The following is a 21,375-nucleotide window of genomic DNA, read 5'->3' as shown; positions in this document are numbered from 1 at the left end:
CCATCTAACTCAATTATAATACAAGGTTTACTTCTAACTTTGAAAGTGGTGCTGCAGGCTTTTAGGATATTAGAGTAATACAAACTAATTATTAGTTGAACAAATCATGGTCATGTCAAACACTAGTCCATCTTTACCATGAGATCTACAATTCATAATGAGACTTGATCATCTTCAGGCATCACAAGTAGAATCTTGGAAGAACACCAGTATGAGCTGGCATTCCAGCCAACGATGCTTTGTTCACTGCCCCTTAAAGAATATATTTTTCTGTTCATTTGCCGAAAGGGTCCATTCTCATTTGCTACCACTGTTTTGTCTCCCCACGTAGCTATATCCTAGATCACTTGAGAACTCAGGGCTACCGTTTTCTAGTGATTGTTCCCTGGGTTCTTATTATTTCTGCTCTATGTTGCTGTTATTATTTTATGGCTCCTCATGGAAGTGGCTGTTGTGCACATCTCTCTCAGGCTGATGATTCTCAAACCCACTTTTATGTTTTCTATATCCAACCTATTTCTTTTGAAGTTCCTTTGCTTCTCTCTCTCTCTCTCTCTCTCTCTCTCTCGTGTGTGTGTGTGTGTGTGTGTGTGTGTGTGTGTGTGTGAGAGAGAGAGAGAGAGACAGAGAGACAGAGAGACAGAGAGACAGAGAGAGAGACAGAGACAGAGAGAGAGAGAGAGAGAGAGAGAGAGAGAGAGAGAGACAGAGACAGACAGAGACAGAGACAGAGACAGAGAGACAGACACAGAGACAGAGACAGAGAGACAGAGACAGACAGAGAGAGAGAGAGACACACACAGAGAGAGACAAAGACAGAGACAGAGACAGAGACAGAGAGAGTCTCATTGTTCTTTTTTATCTATTTTGACAGCATTTCTTTCTCTTATTTCTTTACTTGTTACTGTTCTTGCTTTTGTATATACTCAGTCCTCCTCTGTCTTGCTGAAACCTGGTGGTCTGGACCTCAAATCATCAAAGCATTATTGAATATCCACTTAGGAGTAACTATGAAGATCTTAAACAAAGATCTGATGGTTGTTTTCCAGCTGAATTCCAGGGAGAAAATGATGTCTAACTTAGGTCTCTTTTAAGCAAAGTAACAGAGAGACAATATCTGGTCATTGGCTCAGGGGTAGTTTCAGTTGGACAATACAGAATGAAGGATTTCATAAATATGGGCATTTTTTAAAGCAGAGTCAAAAACTTGGAACTTCTTATATCTTTCAGTGTGGTAGAAAATTGATCATTTGGGAGAGGCATTAAGTGAAATAAAACCCTCCCTTTTATTGCTGGGGAGAGCCACTGCTTTAATTTCCTCACATGGTAGACTCCTCTGAGGTATTATGGGCTGAAGCATATTTTTGAATTATCCAAAAGGGTCCTGTTATTTTCCTCATTTTAGTTATTAGTCTGAAAATTGCCACCATTCTGGGATCTCTATGACATTTCTGTATTATAGTGAAACCCAAGAGCCAATTTACTTATTAGTGGCAAGTGAGGGAAGAGCAAAGAGACCATAAAGTTGGATAATTTTACATTAGGGTTGGGATTGGTGCCCAGAATTATTGCCTGTATGCAAAGACCTGCATTCTGTGTCTTGTAGCTACTATTACCACCAAACATTCAATGAAACACTACTTTTACTTGAATTATTGCAATGAATGTTTCCTGTATATAAAAGAGTTTAAACATGTCTGCTAACTTGACAAATGTTTAGTGTTCTCCACTATGTGGGATGAATTGAGAAACTTTTCCTAATTGAGGCACTTTTGCCTTGTAGAACTCATGTACTGGGAAAACCGTGTCAGATCTTTGAAAAAAAATTGGAATTTCTTCTCTTCTTCTGATACTATTGATTAAGAACAGTGTGTTTACAGTGGCAGGTAAATCACGTTCATGCAGGTAGTTAGTCCCACTCACACAAGTGAAAAAGACACATGGTGGTTGTTGTCACGTTGCTCAAAGTGCATGGCCAGGTCCTGTACTCCACCCTCATGGCACAATTCAGTGACCTCCAGAGAACACCACGGTCTAGGTGTGTGTGCGTCATTGTGTGCTGTAAACTGTAAATGGCTTTGAGAGTGCCACAATTTCTAGGAAGACATGGCTTGTTTCTACATGCCCTCACGTGATCCTGGGGTTTATTAACTCCAAGGTGACTTAAGTAAGTGAGGACCTAGTATTTACCACTGGGAAAGAACTGTGAATTGCGGCAGATAATTGAGGAAGCAGATACTGAAGTGTTCGTTTCTTAAGAAATACTTATGAAAATACAGTTATTTCCTGAGGAAGCTACTAAGTTGCCCTCAAACCCAGAGAAAAAAGTAAAAAATCTACAAAGAATGTAAACACACAGAATTTTAAGAACCCCAATTGATGTTTACATATGTCTATATGTTATTGTTATGCATATTGTTTGCCTCTTGGCTCTTGTTTTTGTTTGTTTGTTTTGTCCTATTCTAGCACACACACACACACACACACACACACACACACACACACATATATATATATATATATATATATATATATTTGTTCTATATGACTGCTTTCTAATAAGAAACCAAGCAAGCGAGAGTGTGAACTGGGTTGATTAGTGAGGTATGGATGATCCAGGAAGAACTGGGGGAAGGGAAACTTTAATCAGATCATAGCATACAAAAAAAAAAAAAAAAAACCCAACAACAAACAAACCTGTGTTCAATAAGGAAAGAATACCAATAGGTTCCCATTCTTCTTACACTAGCTTCACAATATGACAAACCTGTGTAAGTGTGCACATGTGCACATGCATGCTTTGTTATGCTGATGTGTGCATATGTGCGTATGCACCAGTGACATCTCTATAACCTGAAAATGCAAACTAACTAAATAAAAAGATCAATCTCATGATACTTGAACACGTCTAAATTGAGGCACATCAGTACACGGGGTCTCCTAGTGATGCTACTCTGTAAATTTCAAAGTCAGAACATGAAACTGACAGCCAACCATGTACCTAAATTTATTCTCTATTTCCTAATTAAAGAATTAAATAGCTACGCATGCCTTAAATGTTTCTGTGTAGGTTTGCAGCATTTAGCTGTGAGCCTATGGCTTTCAACAAGAAAAGGCAATTGAACTACTGTAAAAAAAACTACTGTAGATTTATTATTTTTCTTGTGCTTTGGGAGGCTAGGCATTACAAAATGAAGTCAGCCACACAAGTGAGCTTTGTTAGACATCGTCTATATAATCATCATTACACTAGTATTTCATATAGTGGAAGCATTAAGAATACTGGAGATTTTTTTGATTAGCTCAATAATCCCACTATGAAGCCACACTCTCTCTCTCATAACTGGGGTGCATCCTGAAAGCCCCATACCCTAAGCCTATTCTCTTGCAGATAAGGATTTTGGCAAATGAATTTGGTTTGGACACATTTAACCAATACAAAATGCTATTTTAGGATCCTGAGTAGATACTTTCAAGCAAACTATTCAGGAATATAATCCCTATTAACTATTTTCTTCTCCTTACCCTTTTAGCTAGAAGTCCTCCAGCAGTCTTAATGACAATATTTCTCAGGAAAATAAACCCCAAAACAAACAAGCAAAGAAACAAAAAACAACACTAGAAGTTATGGGTTTTGGAGATGGCTCAGTTGGTAGAGAGGAAGAACTAAGTTTAGGTTCCAAAATCTATGTAAAAAGTCACCCACAGCAACCTTTGTACTCCCTGTGATGGGGAGGCAGAGAGGTGGATCTTAGTTACTACTGAGTTGGCCATGTACTTAGAAACATTGCCTAAGCTTGAAGTTACATTATGATACAAGGTAAATGATTTGATGTACTTTCTTTTTCCTAGATTTGATGCTTTTTCTTTATCTTTCAATCAATTACTCGAGGATAAGTAGCAGATCTGACATGTTCTTTTTTCTTGTTCTCAGATTGCTACTTCTAATACAGATGCTTATATTTCAGCTGCTTTTTAAAATCGCAGTTTCTTTGTTTTTATGAGTGTTTTGATATATGTATATCTGAATACCATGAGCTTTCAAAGGCCAGAAAGAGTGTTAGATTACAGAGACTGAAGTTATAGATGGTTTTGAGCTGCCACGTGGGTGCTTGGACTTCATGCTGGGCCACTTGGAAAAGCAGCCAGTACTCTTAACCATAAACCCGTATTCCTAGCCCTCAAGTACTTTTTAGAAGACAAACTATATTAAGAATCTTACATCAGTTTAGAAAGGTATATAATTTTTTTTGAGATAGGATTTTTCTTTGTTTCCTTGGGTGTGGAACTCTCTCTGTAAACCAGGCTGGCCCTGAACTCACAAGAGATCCACCTGCCTCGGCTTCCTGAGTGCTGGGATTAAAGGCATGTGGCAGCACTGCTGGCCAGATATATAATTTTTAGTGTAAACTTTAATTCTTGACAGAGTATCTCCAAGATTCTGTTAATTTCTTTTTACTATGATGAGCTGGGATACAATCCCTTCAAAATAATAAAAAATGTTCTCTGTCCATTACTCCTGCATTTCTGTATAGTAAAAGATATTTATGGTTGACTCTGTGGTCACAGCAGAGAGCAAGGAAGGATTTATTATCAACTTATTGAAGATCAGAGTTTTTCTTGTCCCAGAAGCAGTATTTTGTGTAGCTAAGGCATTTGTAGAGTAAGCCTCTCACTGTCAGGAAAATCAACATTGATAGACTCATTTACAAAGAATGACTGTTAAACAAAAGAGTCCACAAATCAGAATTAAATTCATCTGTACATATATTATAATAATATGATCCTTATTTTACTGTAATTCCATAAAATATTATTTTAATGTATTTGAAACCCATGCTTTTGACATATCATGTATGCTGGGTTTATATTACTGCAAATCACTTTTTAATTCAAGTGACTCCTAAAAGTAGATGTGAAGTGTCCATAATGTCTGTGCTTTGGGTCATTTCCTGGGTATTAATAAAAGAGTGGGCTTAATGGCCCTTGTATTTCCACTCTTTAAGGTTATTTATTCCAGATAAGTGGTCTGAGGTAAAGTCATTATTGCTTAATTAGTGTACTTTTTAAAAAAAGTCTGCTGATGATTTTGGAATCGAATGGGGTGATTTGGAATCATGGGGCTCTTGTTTGTTTTATCCAGCACTGGTAGATGTGATTTAAAGAAACATTATCCTCTTGGTGGCATTTAAGTTTTGTTCTGTCTTCCCTGTGCTACGCATGAAGAAGTGGCAGGTTCCCTTTGTACTGAAGACTGGGGCCAGTTAGCCATTATTTTTCTGCACAGATTTATGGATGTCACTGTATTCAGGTGTTTAATTTGATCAACCATCATATTTTCCAAGCTAGACTTTAACATTTAATTACTATAGAACTTTAAAATATACTCACAAGTTTCTTATTTAAAATTTCCTTGGAAATGTATGAATAAATGTGTTGATTTTGAAATGTGAACCAGGATTTAAAAACCTTTCCATACTGTAATATATTAATTAATCATTATTAATTAACAATTTATATGTTAGTATGTTAATACTTTTAATTATTAATACTAATTTACTATATAAACTACATATAATCTGTATTAGTTTTTACTAATCATACCTAAATTTCATTGCTTAACCTTTAAAACAAATAGCAAAAATTTTAGTCACGATTAGAAACTCTGCTAAAAAAAAAGCTACCTGCTCTCATATTTGACATTTATGAAAACACAACTAATGTCACTCACTAGCAAGTAACACCCTACATCACCAATGTCATAAAACACCACAACACTGCATGGGGACTCTAACACTTGTCACCAAGTGTCAGCACAGACTTTCCAAGAGCTCACAGTCCCAAATAAGACTACCATTACTTTAAATGTGATCCCTAAACTCACTGGTCCTTACATCCTTGGTTCTTCTGGCTTCAAAATAGGCATTTCTCACAATTCCTTCAGGTTTGACCCAGAGAACATAGAGAAACACTATGCTCATGAAGATAGTTTTACTATGAAGGATACAGGGAAGTCAGAGCAATTTCAGAGAACAGATCCATATGAAAGTTTGAGAGGATCCCAACATAGGTTTCCTTTTCTGTCTGATGCAACGAGGACCTCACTTACCTGGAAGGTCCAGTATATAGGATTTTTACTGATGCTCAGTTACATGGGCATGCTCGATTGTGCTTATACTACTAGTCCCATTTTCCAATTGCCCCTCTCCTTTTTCAAGAAGTCACTTGATGGATGACATCTAGCTCTAAAGGTCCAATCTCTAGTCTCCTTGATGGTGTTTTAAGGTGATCTTCTTCCGGCATGAGTCACATCATTAGCATAAACTAGTGGTTCTCAGCCTCCCTAATACTGTAAGCCTTTATTGTAGCTCTTCCTGTTCTGGTGACCACCCAACCATAAAATTACTTTGTTGCCACTTCATAATTGTAATTTTGCTACTGTTATGAATCATAATGTAAATATCTCATATGAAGGATGTTTGATATGCAACTCCTGATAAAGGGTCATTCAATCCCCAAAGAGGTCATGACCCACAGGTTGAGAACCACTGGCATAGACTCAGTCATGGATGAAAGGCCTAGCATGAATCAAATAAGACATTGCTACCACAGGTGTAGAATTAATCTAATAAGAACCATGGACAAAGTTTAGTAAAAGCCCTTACTTTATAATACACACTCCATAAATATTACTCAATTACATTACAACAACTCTCTGGATAGGCATTTGATTGGAGATTTTGTAGTTCAGAAATGGAGACCAGCCATGGAGCTGTGCTTGGAATAAGATCACATCACAGGTCACCTTAAGATTCAAAAGTCTGTTTTATTTATTTGTGCATCTATTCAGGACTTCATACCTGCTCTGCCTTACTTTATCATACTGTTTACTAACCTAGTTAGAGTTCACTTATGATGTAGGCTTAAATATATTACATATCTTGATTGATTTGTCTCCAGTTATGGGTGATAAGTTCAAATTTGATGCATTACATCTTATAGAGTGACTACACACTAATTCAGTTTATAAGGGAAAAAACCACCAACAGCAAGAAACATCAGACTGTGCAAGATGAAAATCTTATGTGGCATAAGAAACTTTCCTGTTGAAAGGGAATTTTGCCTTTGAGATTCTTAAAAACATCACCAATAAAATCAGTATATTTCCATTACATAAAAAAGTATATTCCTGGATATTCATATACAATAAATAAATAAATAAATAAATAAATAAATAAATAAATTAATTAATTAATATGAAAATTAGAACAAATGCTGCCTAGGATGTGGGAACAAATACTCATCTATTGGTAGGAGGGTAAACTAATGCAGCCACTATGCAAATAAGCACACAGGCTGGTAGAAAACTAAAAGTAACTATAACTAAAAAGTCGTACAACCATATGACCCAGCTTATGCCATTACCAAGCACAACAAAGTCTCTACATCCTCCTACGGAGATACCTGCTCGCCCACATTCATTGCTACTCTAGTGACAATAGCCATGAAATGGATCACAAGCCTCGATGACATATGAATGGATAATAAAGCACAAACACAAATAGAATTTTATTCATCCGTAAAGAATGAAATTATGAACATCTTAGAAAATGGCACAGAAAGAACAATATTTGATGTTATATCTCATACCTTCCAATTATTGAGCATATGTTTATGTGGGAATAAATATGGAAAAAGAAACTAGAAAGAGGACAACTAGACTAGGAAAAAAATACTTCAAGGTCATGTGATAAGAATCACAAGAATATAGCAGAAGAGAGAAAACGTGTTGAAATAAGACTACGGCAGAGAAGAGGGATCTGGGAGATTTGAACAGAATATGGGTATCAACCAAAAAGAAATATATTTGAAAGTAACACATGGACATCTACTATTCCTAAGAAAAATGTGTGCCCTTTTGTTTCATTTTCTCTCATTAGCTTGAATTTCCACCTACAGATGACAAGGGCTTGCTCCAGTGGCCTCCCAGGTGTGATCTCTCAGCCTGTGAATGAATCACTTTAAACTTATGTGCCTCCACATCTGCCACCACAGCCAAGAAATTAATATCAGAATTATGAGTACCTTGTAATCAATGAGTTATTTAATCTGAGTCCCCCAATCTTTTCCAGAGATTAATGTAAATGTGTTTTCATGTGTGATATACTGTATGGCTTTTATCCTGACAAAGTGGCCCTGTGTTCCTCCTCTCTTTATTATCTGTTTTAAATAGCTACAAAAACTGTTATTGCTCATTAACTACTGTCAGATAAAACAGACAGATGCACACACACACACACACACACACACACACACACACACACACACACATACACAGAGAGCAGCAGCAGCATGCACATATACACATGCACACAGTGCATGTACATGTGTAGCTGGGACTCACATTTTCTAATACTGAAAATGAATTTACAGCATCCTGGTGGTAGAAAGGAATATTCAATACATCATCCAGCAAAGAGTGACAACTATTACTCCTTTAAATGTTGCTGATACAGTTACAGCCTATGTGTGTAACTGTGCTGCAGTCTATGTTAGGCCAGTCTTCTGCTCTCAGCCCTGTCAATAGATTGACAAGCAATTCTTCAGACCTCTCTGCTTTTTAAATCTGTCATCATGGCTGAAGCTGCTTGTGTTGTGATGCTTCTTCCTCTTCCTTCTCCGTAGCTCCTGCAGTCCACTTAATCCCTGTGAGGAAATGTGGGTTGCTCTACCACAATGTCTCCCCAGTTCTATCTGAAGCCCAGGTCAATCCCACAAAGAGGAAGTGAGGTAGCACTTTTATATGCATTTGGGAGTATTTATATGAGTATGAGAGAGCTCCAGTGTCTAACTTTTCCCCTTATCAATCATACTTGTGCAGTCCATATTCAAATACACATTGTAAGAGTTCATCTGATACTATAAGATCAGGACAAAATGTATTTAATTCTTATTTTAAAGACACAGCATTAGGATCTAGGATAAGTTGGAGGAGAAAGTGAGAATGATCTAAATACACTGTAATAAATTCTCAACGAGCTAATAAAACATGAGAAAACCCACCACAGTTTTATATACATATACATGGTATGTGGTGGGAGAATGTCCCCAATTATAAAGTAATAATAGATTTAGGATTCATTTTTCTTAGTGATTCTGCTTGGTGTTTAGACTTCCAAGATAGCTTTATAGAAACCATTGGGGATTCCTGTCTTCTATAAAAATTCTGAAAAATGAGAACTTAATCATAGCAGGAGGCATAAAAAATTTGAAGTTGATATATTTTTATTAAATTAGTAGAAATCTATTATTTCATAAAAATAAACAACATCATCAATGGTTAGCAATTGTTCATTTTGAAGATACACTAAAGGACTTACCGCCAATGCCAGCCTCATGGCATTATGGCTAAATGCTTCAGAATTACTGTAATGACAGCAAGAAAAACAAGTATTTGTCAGGATCCCAAAATATAATAATTCCCGCTGAGAAATGTATAAAAGAAAGGGAGGGATTCATGAAAGAGTATTACATAGAAAATAGTGTGAGAAATAAGGCAGTATTTAGCTACCTTTCTTTCCTGTATTCTTTTCACTTTCAAAATCAGAATCTGAAACTATCCAGCACTCACAAGAGATGAAAGGACTACCCTTTGCCATGCTGTTCTTGCTAGGAGAAAACAACACTAGCCATTGTTTTCTGTCATCTCTCACAAAAATGATCTCGGCTCACTTTAACATATGAAATATTTGCAATACAGTAAAATACCCCCCTCCCTAGAATAGAAAACTAGTACAGACTGCAGAGTACTTAGTATTCTCTTGTTTGCTATTCTGTATGTTTAAAGAATGTGTTTAGTTGCTTGGGGAAAGCAAAATAACTTAAAACAGTCCCCGAGGGTATTTGTGATGTTGTTCCACTGATGAGAAGCAGGAAAATACCATGCTGTTTGTCATCCTTGATTTACCTTAAGAAGGAGAACAGTCTAATGTATGTCAGTAGGAAATGCTGCAAGGTCTTTGGGGACATGCGTGATTGTGTCCACTGTCAGCTGGCATGCGATCTGCACAGGTTACTTCACGTATATCAGTCTCACACTTTCGCTTATCTATTACTTGCTCCTTAAATCCCTCCCTCATCTCCACTAACAGAACCATAGACACCATGATCCACTGTGACCTACTGTTAGGAGTATTTTTCTGATAAAATATTCTTTTAGATTTTGTCATCCCGTTGGAAGTCATTTGTGTTCATATTTTAGCCATGCGCTGTTAGCACAAATAAATGGAAAGTGAAATTAAAAAGTAATAGTATAGAAAAAAGGTAGTTCTAATGGGAAGTTTTGGTCTTCTTAAAAGAACAGACATAACAGCGTCAATGTTAGTTTTTGTTGCGTGCGTGTGTGCAGGAGCTCGAATGAGAGACAGTGTGTGTGTATGTGTGTGTGTGTGTGTGTGTGTGTGGTGTATGTGTGATTTTGTTCTTATGCTGAGGATTGAACAAATCTTTACACATGTGAGACAAATGCTTGGCTGCTAAGCCACAGCTGTGCCTCCAAGCAAGATACTGGTGTTAAAGGTTGTTCTTGAGTGAAAGGAATCAGGCTTTAGTAAACACATCTGATTTCATGGTGGGGGCAAGCACAGGACAAATTAAGCATAATATCTGGTTTCAGATAACAATAATCAAAATACTACATCAAAACACAACAACAACAGCAGCAAAGAAGTGCTAAAAGAATTTTGTACTAAGGCAAATGCACAAAACAGTCAGCTTTTCAAGGATATTACAATCAAACATGGACAGTTCCTCATCCCAACTAGTAATTGTGAAAAGTAACTAACTATACAACTTTCTGAGTAAAGAATTTTCACATATTTACACTGATATAAATAATGGCATTATTGCATTAAAATTTAGAGAACAGAATGAGTACCTATGAATCAATTTGGAGAAAGCAAACAGTTGAAAGGCCATATTCTATTTCTGGCATTATAACTATTGGAAAAATAAGATAAAATCTTGAATATTTATTTAAATCATTTATTTAAATGATATTTTAAACCTTTCCAAGCATTAATTTATTCAAAAATATTAACCATCATTTTGTGTATTTTTAATAAATTCAAATTAAATACGTGAAATACTAATGATAAATGACCAAGAAAAACTAATGTGAAATTATTTCTAAATTTACCTTTGAACATTTCCCATAATAAATACAGTTATAAACTTTTCATCAATATATATATATATATGTAATTTAATAACATCGACTAGCATATGTTATATTTTCATTTATTAACAAGCGGTAGGAAAATAATAAAAGAATGAAATTATTTTATGATAACACCAAATGAAACTTTTCTTAAAAGAGTGTTCACATTGCTGGGCATGTTATCAGATGCCTGTAGTCTCATCTCTTGGGGAGGCAGAGGCAATCGAATTGCTGAGGCTAGCCTGGTCTACAAAGCAAGTCCAGGACAGTCAAGACTACACACAAAAACCCTGTCTCAAACAACAACAAGAACAACAACAACAACAACAACGAGTGTTCATCTATGCCTGAAATAAAAATAAATTGTTCACTGGGACGATTCTTGGCTCATACTTTAATAACATATCAATATTCACTCTGATTACTGAGTGAATATTGAAACTACTAATATATGAGGAAAGCATATGATTTTATTATGGCTCCCAACTTCAGCAGGCTTTCTCTGGGAACTCTAGGCAAGACTGCCAGAGAATCAGCTAGGCCAAGGAGTCAGGTGTGTGTGAGCTTCTGACCATCACTCTCCCTCCACTCTTTTAAATCCAATCTCCGGTCTCATCCTCAGCTCTGTGGGAGACTGCCTGCTGTGGCCACCCCTCGCTCTCTGTCCCCTTTCCCAGGGAACTAAGCAGATCCTGGTGGAACACCCCTCTCTCGCTTCCCTCTATAGCCCCCTTCAGTCAACTCCCATTCCTAAGTGTCAGTTCCCAATCCATAGGAACTCATTGTACCAGGAACCCCTAGTGACCAAGTGTATACAGATCCCATAAACATTTCCTACCAGGCAAACACAGCTATCATACTCTCTAAGGAATCAACAAAAATAGAAATGAAAAGGAGGTTTACTAAACCTCGAACCCCTACCCAGACTACCGATGGACAGGACATTCTCCACTGGTGAGTGGAGAAGGAGATCTAACTTTCACACAAACTCTGGTGCCCAATATTTGAACATGTCTTTTGGATGGAGATGCCTGGTGGCACTCAGAGGAAAGATAATAGGTCACCAAGGAGAGACTTGATACCGTATGAGCATATTCAGGGGGAGGAGGTCCCCCTCAGACACAGACTTAGGGGAGGGGAGGGGAGTAGGGGGGAAGTGGGAGGAAGGGAGGAATGGGAGGATACATGGGATGGGCTAACAACTGAGATGTAATATGAATAAATTAATTTAAAAAAATAAAAATAAAAAAAAGAAATGAAAAGGGGTAGAAAACAACAGACAAACTGAATCCAGACAATCATTAGAAATGAAAAATCCACAAAAGTGGAAAAAATTAAAAGAAATGAGTAGTAGATGTAAACATGTTTTTGTTTTGATCACAAGTGTGGGATATGAAACAGATTTGTGTGAGGGCATGTAGTGTTTGCTAGAAGAGGAACTGCCTCTTGCAGGGGCATAGTCTTTACTAGCTGATAAACATCCTAGTACAACCCCATCAGAGACTTAAGAAAGAATAAAATTAATTACCTGAGTATACAAGGAGTATAGGGTAGTAACTTCCAAAATGAGAAGATGACAGAGACAGTGTGCTGCCTGAACAGACCCCAAAACGTTGGAGCATCGTCTTTAGCCTTCTGGCCCAGTGTATCTGACAGACATATTTGTGAGGCAGGACTTGCTTAACTTGTCTTGGTACAGTTTGGCAAGTCTCTGATGGAGTTGAAGGTCAAATAGTTTAGTTTTATAATTAAGCTTAGTTGTTTTGAGATTAAGATGTTTTAGGTCTAGATAGATGTTTTAAGTTGATAATGAGGAGATCTGATAGATATTGATTTACATTTAGAATTTTAGACTCACTAAGATAGGAAAGATGTTTTTTTCAAGCCTGCCAAATACAAATAGGTAAAACAGTATGAATGAAATATTTATATAATTCCTGATTCTTTCATTGTTCTTCCTGTTGTAGGTAGTTTATTTTATGTACATATATATGTGTGTGTGTGTGTGTGTGTGTGTGTGTGTGTGTGTGTGTAATAATAAAAATGAATATCTAAAAAAATAAAAAATATTTAATAATAAAATAGAAAAATTTAAAAAAGCATCCTAGTACAGACTCTGAGTACACACACACACACACACACACACACACACACACACACACACGTGTATATATATCCAAAAGCAGAGACTTGGGTTTTTAGTTTTAGCATCACTTATCATTTAGCTGTTCATCATTCCAATTAAAGAAACTCCTAGAAAGAAAAGCTCCAGAGAATGCTTTGAGGTTCCATGTTCCAGCTGCTGCTCCAAGTTGTAGCTGCTGCTCTGGGTCCTGGCTGCTGTGGTTTGCTGAATTGCTGTTTTATGGTTTAACTTGTTTGTTGGAATCTTGATTGTGAAGAGTGAAATAGTTCCAAGGAACACAGACTAAAATGTCCACTTCTGTTCCCATTAACCTCTTTTCTGTCCTATCTAGGGTAGGAAGGTTGGAAGGGAAGTATAAGCATTAAAGAACCTCAAATAAAGTACGGTTGAAAAAGTTCAAAGTCTTCAGAAATGGATACTTTTCTTTATACATATCATGTATCAAAGATAAATCAAGATCAGATCAGCAATTTAAATAGACCTATATCCCTTAATGAAATAGAAACAGTTATTAAAATTCTACTACCACCACCAACACCACCACCACCAGCAACAAAAAGGGTCATGACTAGGTGATTTTAGCATAGAATTCTACCAGACTTTCAAAGAACAATTATTGTCAATACTCTTCAAATTATTTCACAAAAAGGAAACTGAAGAAACATTACCTAATTTGCTTTATAAGACCACAGTTAACCTGATAACAAAACCAAACAAAGACAACAAAGAAAGAGAACTAGAGACCGATTTCCTTTGTGAAAATAGATTCAAAAGTCTTCAGTAAAATCCTTGCAAACCAAATTCAAGAACATAACAAAATATCATCCATCAAGTTAAAGTAGGTACCACCTCAGAGATGCAGGGATGTTTCAATATACATAAATCAATATATACAATCCTCCACATAAAAAGTCTGAAGACAAAAACATCATGATTACCTTATTAAGTGTAGAATAGTTCTTTGACAAAATCCAATACCCATCATGATAAAAGTCCCAGGGAAATTAAGGATGAAAGAGACACAGTTCAACATAATAAAGGCAGTTTCCAGCAAGCCCTCAACTGACATCAATTTAAATGGAAACTCAAAGCTATTTCACTAAAATAAGAAACAAGCAAAGGTTATCCACTCTCTCTATAGATATTCAATATGGTACTTGAAGTCTTAGCTAGAGCAATAAGACAACGAACTGAGATCAAGGGAATACTAATTATAAAGGAAGAAGTCAAAGTATCTTTATTTGAAGATGATATGATAGTATTCATAAATGACTCTAAGATTTACACTGGAAAAATCCTACTGCTGATAAACACTTTCAGCAAGGTAGCTAGATGCGAAATTAACTCTGTCCCTCCCTCTCTCTCCCCTCTCTGACTCTGTCTCTGTCTCTGTCTCTGTCTCTGTCTCTGTCTCTGTCTCTGTCTCTGTCTCTCTCTCTCTCTCTCTCTCACACACACACACACACACACACACAAACACACACAATCAGTGGCCCTCCTATACACAAATGACAAAGGGACTGATAGACTGAGAAATCAGGGAAGCAACAAGTTTCACAATAGCCTCAAATAATAACTTTGGGTGACTCTAACCAAGCAAGTGAATGATTTGTAGGACAAAAACTTTATAATCAATTTAATACATTTGTGCTTATTTTTGATATTTTGAAAAAGAGGAATAAGTAATCTCCCATCATATTTTAACAGTCAACACACAAATTAGAATGGTTCTAATTATATTCCAATATTAATAGGGAAGCAACTTTTAAGAGTTGGATAACTGTCACAAATCTAAAACTCTAGGCTTAATATTCAAGACTTATAAGTAAGAATAATGAATAAAAGCTTGCTTATTCGGCACAATGCCATAGAACTAAAGTTTTTTTTAATTGTATATATTTGGGTGGCTGGAGAGACTGCTCAGCAGTTAAGAGGACTTGCTACTCTTCCAGAGGACTCATGTCATCTCCTGCACCTGTATTGGGTTGCACAAAATGCCTGTAAATCTAGCACCAGGCAATCCAGCACCTTCTTCCGGCCTCTATGCATACTGTACTCAAGTGAGCACATACTCACGTTGGCACACAAAGACATACTAATAAATTACTGGTAATAAGAAAACCCATGGGTGGATAGATTATCATCTACAGAAGGCATCCTCCTGCTTTGGTTTAGCTACAACGACACGGCACTAAACTGCAATATAAATATTTATCTTCATGCCACAGACAGATGCCACTCTTGTCCTTAGAAAACTCCGGAGTGATTAGCCTGAGCACAGCCTTAGCTGTCTGTCATGTTAAGGAGCCAGCGATTGGGATTCAGTGTAATGGTACTGATTTAGGTGTATGGAGATGAGTTTCCGATGCCGTGGACACTAACCTAGTATTAATATTTGAAGGAACCAAGTTGCCAAGGTTAGAAAATGCAACCAGGATATTTGATATCGCTTTATAATCCAAAAGAAATTTTGATTTCTATAAGCTTCAGACTGAGAGTATTGCTAAGTATTATGAAGTCCACATTTTAAATTTATAAATCTGAAATTCTAAAAGTAAGGGAAACCACACCCTAATTTCTTCATCATAATGCAAAAAAAAATGCAATTAACTGTTCTGGACTAGATAGATGGTAGGATTTATTTTAAAAGATTAAATAAGCATCAATAACAAACTCATGTGAAGCAAGGCACAGTTTGTGATTTTCTTGACTAGCATCCTACTACCTTTTGTAATACACTTGGATATTGGTAGACTTTTAAGATACTAAATATCTCCTTCAGTATCTTATTACCAATAGATCAGCAAATATGGGCTCCACCTCCATTTATGTCTTGATGTGCATAAGATTATTCTTAGAAAATCCCTGTATAAGAAATTTAAGCATTTGTGTGTTCATGATGGTGATAGCTGTGACATATCCACAAGGAGACATTCTGCTTTGCCTGCTGCCTTCTAGCTCCTACTGTCTTTCTGCCCTTTCTTCCATGATATTCCCTGAGCCTTAGAATGGATGATAGAAATGTTCTATTTATAGCTGAACATTCAATAATCCATTTCCCCTACACTTTGGGAAGCCAAGGCTCTGAATTCACCACTGTTTATTCTAGACAAGGTTCCATGATTAAAGCTTAAAGTAGTATATATCTATGGAAATAAAAATAGGTTTTTGGCAGACAGTTTGACACTGTGCTGATTTAGTTCAATGAAAGCAATAGACTGCCCTTATAAAGCTTATAACCTCTTCAGTTATAGTATTTGACTAGCTTGTAGCATCAAGCTTGTAATTCCTACTGAAGAGCTGAAATGGAAAATAATAAAAGAGAATTTGGCTTTTTAAAAAAATTAACAATGTGCCTCTATTACAACAGTGGACACATCTTGCATGGCACATTGATATTATAGTTCTGGTGTTTGTATCTAGGTTAGACCACCAGTAACTTTTCTTCCCTAGAAGCCTATATGGCACCTTCTGGCACTGTGAAACCTCCCATGGAAGCCTATATAACACCTTCTGGCACTGTGAAAGGACATCAGGGAGGAAATTTTTACCTCATTTCTAGTTTGCATTTTTGCAGCCCTGGTGTGTGGAATCTTCATCAATATGGGTAGCTCTGTTGTGACACTAACAGGTATGAAAAGCATGTGTACTCTTTTGGGAGTCCAGGGAACTCCCTTGACCAATGACATAGGGAGTTGGTGATCAGTCTCTAGAAGAGTACTTTCAGGTTGACATGACCTCATAATTTGTTAACAATTGGTCATAAAAATATTTTTGCAGTTATTAAAATGGTTTTGAATATTTTAGGAGAGAAATTCCAGTTATCTATTCTGGTTATTAAAATAGTTCACATAGCACACAATTGTGTATTTCTATTAAAATAACCCAAAGCACCATTGAGCTGGTAAATATTGCAGTTGAAGTAGTAGAAGAAACAAGTCTTCCACTTTTGCATCTTTATTTGGGTCATTTTTGTTTTTTTTTTTTTAGGCTAATTTAATATAAATTGAAGCTAGTTTTGAAAGAAATATTCCTATGTGTTCATTATACTTCTAAGTTCACTAGGGAGCATCTGACAAAACTGTATAATTTTGCTCTGACAGTGAAATGCATGTTCCATTCAATGATGCTCTGTGATGGCACTGTAACTCCAGGATCCGGTTTTTGGCAATAATAAAGTCTCCAGGGAAGAAAGATGCCCTTGGTTATATTTTGGGAACTAGAATATCTCAAGGCCATAATGCTGCCAAGCTATTCAACCAAGGATGCAAACTTATTCTAAAATACTCCCTTTAGGAGAAATTTAAGTTTTATCTCTCAAGTCAAGCTTTAAATAAGAACACCAGCAGATACCACATAATATAGATGGCAACATTTATAGAAGAAATAATTTCAAATTAGATGCGAAATTGTTATTCAGTGATAAAGTTAATTTCTAAAACTTATTCATGATTAAAGTTTATATAATTTACATATATCACATTATAATTACTGATTCTACATACTCATATTGATGATGTGTATTTAATCATCATGAATATAGCTTTAGTACAAGACACTGGCATCAAAAAAGGAACTAACTCCAAGAAGATCACTTATATATTGTTTAGTTTTGGAATAAAACACAAAGTAATGAGAGTCAAAGAAACGAACCTGATTTTTGAAACCTGTAAAACTAATATAGATCTAAGAGATTCTTCCATCAAAATAAAACAAGTTTTAGAATTAGATAATAGTTTTAGGTAAGCCTAATGACTCTACAGCTATTGAACGATTAAAAGTTGAATATTAAAAATCTCTGTGCCTTGTAAAAGTCAAGTAAATGAATTCCTTAAAAGACAAAAACTATTATGTTGTATTCCAGAAGAAATTGGTACTCTACGTAGCCAAATAGCTATCAACTATTTAAGTTTGTGTTGCAGAGTTTTATTAAAGTACAGATAAACCCAGGTGATTTTGTTGTTTAAAATCATTTATTTATTTTGATATTGGGGTGTCTCTCTAGAGTCCAGGTTGATCTTCACCTTGATACCCTGCAGCTTAAGATCCCAGATGCTGGACTACAGACACCATAGACCTTGGTCACAGCACTCTACAAAAAGGGGTTTTTGTTGTTGTTGTTGTTTTTAAAGTATCAAACACTCAACCCAAACAGTAGGGGCATTTTAGAAGACGACTTTTAGAATGAAACGAGGTTGGCACTCCACTAATTCCAAAGTCAGACATTAAAAGAATGAGAACAAGCCAGGTAGTGGTGCATGCCTGGAGTCCCAGCACTCTTGGAAAGAGTCACGTATATGTCTGCAACTTTTAGGCCAGCCTAGCCTACAGAGGGAGTTCCAGGACAGCCAGGGCAGTACAGAGAAACCCAGTGAAGAAAAAAGCAAAATAAACAAACAAACAAACAAACCTAAAAACAATAATAAATAATAGTAAGAATAATAAAGAATGTGCTTTACTGGCATAAACACAAAAAATCTCAACACATTAGCAAGTCAGATGAGCATATTCAATGGGAACCACATATTATTGAAATAGAAGCCAACATATATCTATTAAAACTGCTTCTTGAGTGTAGAAGGTCCTCCAAATTTTCCTTTAAAGTTAAACATGGAAATTAAAGTATGCAAGTAGATATGTCAAATAAGAAGTTTTTGTTCAGTTTTTGTTTGTTTGTTTCCTTTTCTTTCTTGTTTTTTGAGACAGGGTTCCATTTGCGTAGCTCTGGCTGTCTTGGACACATTTTGTAGACCAGGCTGTTCTAGAACTCAGAGAGATCGCCCTGCCTCTATTCCCCGGGTGTTTGGATTACAGCCATACACCACCATTCCCAGCAAAAGGAGAACATTTTAGTTGCCACTCAAGTAAATACTTGAGAAGAAGCTTGATTAAAACCACACTTTATTAGTTAGTATTTACTTTGAGATAGAGACTCATTATATAACCAAAATGATCTTGAACATACAAAATTGTGTGTTCATTCTGACCACTGCTATGATTTCATGATGCTCCACTACTCCAGCTTTCAACCCTAAATTTATACAATGATATGTGTAATGAATTGGTAAAGGCTCACTTTTGTTCCCCACAGAAAAGGGAAATGACAACAATGAATGAAAAAAAAAAAAGAGATCATGACTTTGAAAGAGAGTAGGGAGGGTGTATGGGAGGGCTTGAAGGGAGAAACGAAGAGGAGAAAGGATGTAATTATATTATAATCTCAAAAAAAATAAAATAGAAACTTAAAAAACAGCAAACGATATTTGTCTTAGTCAGTGTTTGAATTTGTGTGTGGAGTGAAGAGACACGGGACTGTGGCAAATCCTAAAAATAAGGAAGCATTTAATTGCAGCTTGCCTACATTCTCAGAGGCTCAATACGTCATCCTCGTGGTAGGGAGCATGGTGTTCTACAAACAAACATGATAACTGAAAAATTCTGCCTCCTCATCCACAGGCAGCTGGAAAAGAGAGGAGAGCCACTTGGCGTTGCTTGGGCTTCCGAAGCCTCAAAGCCCACCCCTAGTGACACACTTCCTCTAACAAAGCCACATATTCTCCAGCAAGGACACACCTCTAAATTCTCTCAAACGGCACCACTCCCTGGTGTCTAAGCATTCAAATAGGTGCATCTGTTGGGGGGTAGGGAGCAGTCTTATTCAAAGCACCACACTACCAACATTTTACACAAGAAATGGGAAACTTGACTCTGTAATCGAAAGGAGATTGAAATCGGCTCAGAATCTAGGAGATCTAACATGACTGACGACTTCACTGTACATGCTGAGAGGCCGACGCACAGAGATCACCTAGGCTGTACCTACAGAAACCACAGAGTAAGAAACGACTACATGTGTACGTTAACACAGGTGTCATCATTTGGTACACAAGAATAGAAAATAAAGACAATCATGGTTTTCAGGAATTTTATTTCAATGAAAATGCTGATAATTATTGTATTTCTTAATGACAAGTCTTTGGAAATTAAATAAATATTTGTAGATGCATGTTTCATATTTCTAATCGTCATCTTTCTTATTTTTCTAATATGGATTTTTCTATTAGCTAACAAATGACTTCATTCTTATATGTTTTAGAAATGTGGGATTTATATACAAGACATCTGTCTCAAATTTCTCTGACGTCTTAGGGCAGAGGGCACCCCAGACCTCAACCTTGCTGAGTACTGTATGGTTTAAGGCTCTGGCGTGAGATGTACTATTTCCTATTGCTGTTGCTGCTGGTTGCCCATAGCGTCTTTTGGAAAACGAATTTGGAGATTAACTTTCTTTCTGCACAGATGCAACTCGTTGCTGACTTCTGCAGCCTTTCTCAGCACTGGCTGCTGCCTTATCTGTTTTTTGCTGGATGGATACAGTTCTGAATGATGGCTGTGTGGTTTTGGACTCTGGTTTTATAGAGATAAATTTTAAAACACTTTCCCCCAGAAGGCACTCTTTTGCACTTTCTCAGACGAAAATCAAATGACTTCGCGGAACACTCATGGTGTGTTGTTATAAAACTGCAAAAGCACCCATTCTTTATTCCACTATTGAATAAAGATTCTTAATATCCGATATACGAGGGACCTGGCTCAATAAATTCTGTGTGCTACACACTCACACCTTTTTTTTTTTCATTTTCTTTTTCTTAAATCCAACCTTATAGCACCACTCTCCAGTACATGCCAGCACAGATAATTACACTGTATGCTCTTATTGAAGTTTCAGTTTTTCCTTTATGTGCATTTTAGTTACAGTGTCTGAAACATTAATGATTACAGCAGTTGTTACATGTCTTGGTTGCTCTGTGCAGCTACGCTGAAACTATTAGTTCTTACGTACAAAATTGATGAAATTTATATAAACAAAATTACATTAAGTGTCAATTATTTTTTTAAGTGATACTTGGAAAATTAAAAAGAAATCACTGGAGGTTTTGCAGAAAAACAAAGAATTAGAAAGTGACTTGGAAAAACATTTGCTTTGATTATTTGATCCGAGACACATGGA

At 36.4% G+C, this 21,375-nt stretch overlaps 1 long non-coding RNA gene across 1 annotated transcript in view; it reads left to right on the top strand.

Annotated features, from left to right (window-relative positions):
- Positions 1–3,770: 3,770 nt before the first annotated feature.
- The window catches only part of LOC311584085, a 30,523-nt gene continuing 12,918 nt past the window's right edge, over positions 3,771–21,375 (top strand). The window contains exon 1 of the long non-coding RNA XR_014774779.1: positions 3,771–3,820. This is a non-coding gene — a long non-coding RNA (uncharacterized lncRNA). The remainder of the gene's footprint in view (positions 3,821–21,375) is intronic.

Source organism: Acomys minous (assembly GCF_964271855.1).
Source record: "Acomys minous genome assembly, chromosome: 15".
Classification (NCBI taxonomy): domain Eukaryota; kingdom Metazoa; phylum Chordata; class Mammalia; order Rodentia; family Muridae; genus Acomys; species Acomys minous.
This window is presented reverse-complemented; position numbering and strand designations above follow the sequence as displayed.